The 3,580-nt window shown below is 35.0% G+C and overlaps 1 protein-coding gene across 2 annotated transcripts in view; it reads left to right on the forward strand.

Annotated features, from left to right (window-relative positions):
* Positions 1-3,580, forward strand: part of LOC129268173 (uncharacterized) — a 208,368-nt gene that overhangs the window by 119,817 nt on the left and 84,971 nt on the right. The window lies entirely within an intron of this gene.

The following is a 3,580-nucleotide window of genomic DNA, read 5'->3' on the forward strand; positions in this document are numbered from 1 at the left end:
GCTCTGAAAAGAAGACGAGAGAAAACAATTATACCTTTGTAACAAGCTACACACAACACTTTAATTGCAAATTACAATACTAAAGGAAAATTATATATTATTCCATACTTGATTCGCAGCTTAAGCATGAACAACTCAGCTGAATTTAATAGTCTTTATATCCGATCTGGTGAAATTCGTAAAGATAATTATGATATGATAGGATTTTCGTGAGTGATAATTTTACAAAATAAAAAATCGAGGTGTACAGTTTACTCTTTACTTTAATTTCTTCCCTTAGCTAAATATTCTGACGTTATCAACGAAAATGGATGAAGGTATTGTGTAACAAAAAATACTAATAATACTAAGAATGCGGATATCCGACTGGTTATGATTATACAATAGAAAATAAAAATAAATGTTATTTAGGAGTGTGCAGAATGCTTGAACGATTAACCGCCCCCAAATAACCAATGTTCAACTTCTGATCAATATATACACAACAAAAAAAGTAAGTCCCCCCTTGAACAAACATCAATAATTTCCGAACCAATACGAGTTTTTGATATATTTTTACATGAGCGTGTAGGTAATTTTATAAGCTACCATCTGAGTAAATGTTATGGATGTATTTTACGTCATGCTTCAGTGAGCACCGTCAGAAGGCAAAAATGTCACTTTTCGAAAGTCACAAGCCAAAAATCATGACTTTTATTCCATTTTATTGGAACTGATTCCACATTCTCATCATGAAAAATAGTCAGAAGGCTTGTGAAAGGTACTTTCTAAAAGACGATACATTGTTTTGGCTAAATTTCACGGTTTAAATAAACACAAGTCCAAATTTGCTATAATTGGATTTTTTTACTCATTTTCATCAATAAAAATGATAGAATATGATGACAGTTATTTTGGGGAAGAGTATCTTCAACAATATTCATCGTTTCACGGTTCAATGAAAATTTATTAAAAACAAATAATACGGTTTTTAAATATCATAGGCAAGTATTGTTTCATTTTGGTAACTGAAACTGATCTTTTATCAACTTTTCCGTTATGTTCATGACCAGTGAACACGCTTCAATGATTCAAAGGCGTTTAATTAAGCATTCACGCCTGAATAAACATGTGGAATGTGATTAGCTCTTTTTTACGTTATTGGGAAAAATGCAATTTGTAACTATGGATATATGTCACAAACCTCCTTGCATGGTTGATTTGATTTGATTTTTATGAAAATCCCGATGTTTAATGCATCAGTGAGCACACAATATTCGAAAATTATGCAAATGAGAAGAAATTTCAAGGCCTTGGCCCCACTCTGTGCCGTATCGAATTGTTATTTTGGTGTGCACACCTTTTGGATAGTTTTACTCTGAAGCCGTGTGCGAAGTTTCATGAAATAACTGTTGGCAGAAGTAACAATAACCGTCCATGAAACAAACCCCTTATTTCATATTTGTTGAAAGTTTGACTTCCTCTCTCATAGACTTGTGTACATTATGGGTGCATATGTTTAAGAATAAGTAACCCCTTATTCAATATGGTGGAACTTTTTTTCAAGGCTGTCTTTAGCAATGTCACTTAGCAGTAATGTTTATCAACATATGGGCAGAATTCTGTGCAAAAAAGAAATCGATTTGTTTATTTACGGATGAGTGAGTACGCATCAAAGTGGGAAAATGGGTATTTTCAATGTCACAGACTCAGTTTAAAGGGTAATAAAGTGAATATTGGTGGCAAATTCGGTTTCAAATGTGACTTTAATTGCTGTTGTTTTTATCATCCATCATTTCTATCACCACACACTTTCCGAACTTTAAACATTTTCATGGTTGAGCGAGCACATTCGAAAACTTAGGAATGAATACTCTTTATACTGCATAAATGTATTCTGTTCCTAACAATTTCTCATGATCACTTTAATTTATGGACAAATCAGTGGTGGATCCAGAATTAAAAAATGGGGGAGGGGTTTATAATCGGGGGAGCCACAACATTTTCAAATTTTAATATGACCTAACAAGTTGTAGAGGATACTACCAAAAACCCCTATGATGATACGTCACAATACAATACAATACAGGGGCCGCGGAACGGTTTTCAAAGTGTGGGGGAGGGGCTGAGCCAAAAGTGGGGGGGGGGGTGGGGGCTGACCATGCAAAAAATTACAATCGTATGGTAATGTTTACACTTTTGTACATGCTTTTGGAAAAAAGTGGGCCCCCACCCCCATCCGCGGCCCCTGCGATATTGTGCTCACTCAACCATGAACATACGATATCAAAATTGTGTGTGGAGTGGCTCATTGATGGATAGTAAAACAGCATAACACCATAAAATTCACCTAAAAACAACTTTTGCCCAACCTTCTATTTGCACAATCTGAAAAACGACTCTTGTGACTTTTAAAAATGGTCATTTTTAATTCAATCTTTAATTACTCATGCATGACTCAACCGATCAATCTCATTTTTCCCCGGGAGTTGCTTAATGAGTGTAGAAAACCACCTACGGAATATTATATCTCAAAATAACTCGGTTCAAAAGTTACAGCAATTTGATTTAGGGGGGACTTGCTTTTTTTGTTGTGTATATATTAAACATGAAACATTTATTTCAACATTTATTTATTTATTGTTAATAATGTCCTGGATCAGCATTGTCCTGTTTCAGTTAGGATTAGGAAAATGGTCCTTGGTATAACAATCATATCCATTCACTAAGGAGGGAACGAAGGAAATTAGAAAGAAAATGGATGAAGTCCAAATCTGAAAGTGATCATGAAGCTTATCTAAAACAGAACATATTTAACGTAACATTGTTACGAGCAAAGAGTAGGCATTTCAATGATCAGTTGTTAGAGGCTGACTCAAAATCTATGTATGCTACTATTCATTCTTTACTTGGAAACTCACAGAAGATTCTTCTATTTTCTTTCAACCATAAACAGCTTGCAAATAGTTTTGTACACCTTTTCAGTGAAAAGGTATCCAAAATTCGTCGTTCTCTTGATGAGCAAGCTATGAACATGACGGATCGCTCGCATGTTACATTACTAAACCATCATGACCATACTCAAGGTGGTAATTTTTCAGATTTTACTCAAGTGAGTGAAGCAGATGTGAGAAAGATGGTTTCCAATTCAGCTAATAAGTCATGTTCACTTGACCCGATGTCAACCTCGCTTGTCAAACGTAATCTAGATGTTCTCCTGCCTTCTATCACGAAAATGATTAATTGCTCATTGCAGTCTGGTCAGTTTCTTTCTGAATTTAAGGAAGCTATTATCGCCCCTCTTAAAAAAACGTACCCTAGATGCCGCTGAATTTAGCAATTACAGACATGTCTCTAACCTTGCATATGTCTCTAAACTTATTGAGACATTCGTTTCAAACCGTACTAGTCTCGTATTTAGATATGTATGATTTCCAAGAGACGTTTCAATCTGCATATAGGTGTAATCATAGTACTGAAACTGCTTTGTTGCGCATTTAGTATGACTTCCATAAGGCATTTCAAAGTAAACATGGTGTTGTACTTGTCCTGCTGGATCTAAAGTCCGCGTTTGATACAGTTGATCACAACATTCTGTTGG

This window comes from Lytechinus pictus, chromosome 9 (genome assembly GCF_037042905.1).
Source record: "Lytechinus pictus isolate F3 Inbred chromosome 9, Lp3.0, whole genome shotgun sequence".
NCBI lineage: Eukaryota > Metazoa > Echinodermata > Echinoidea > Temnopleuroida > Toxopneustidae > Lytechinus > Lytechinus pictus.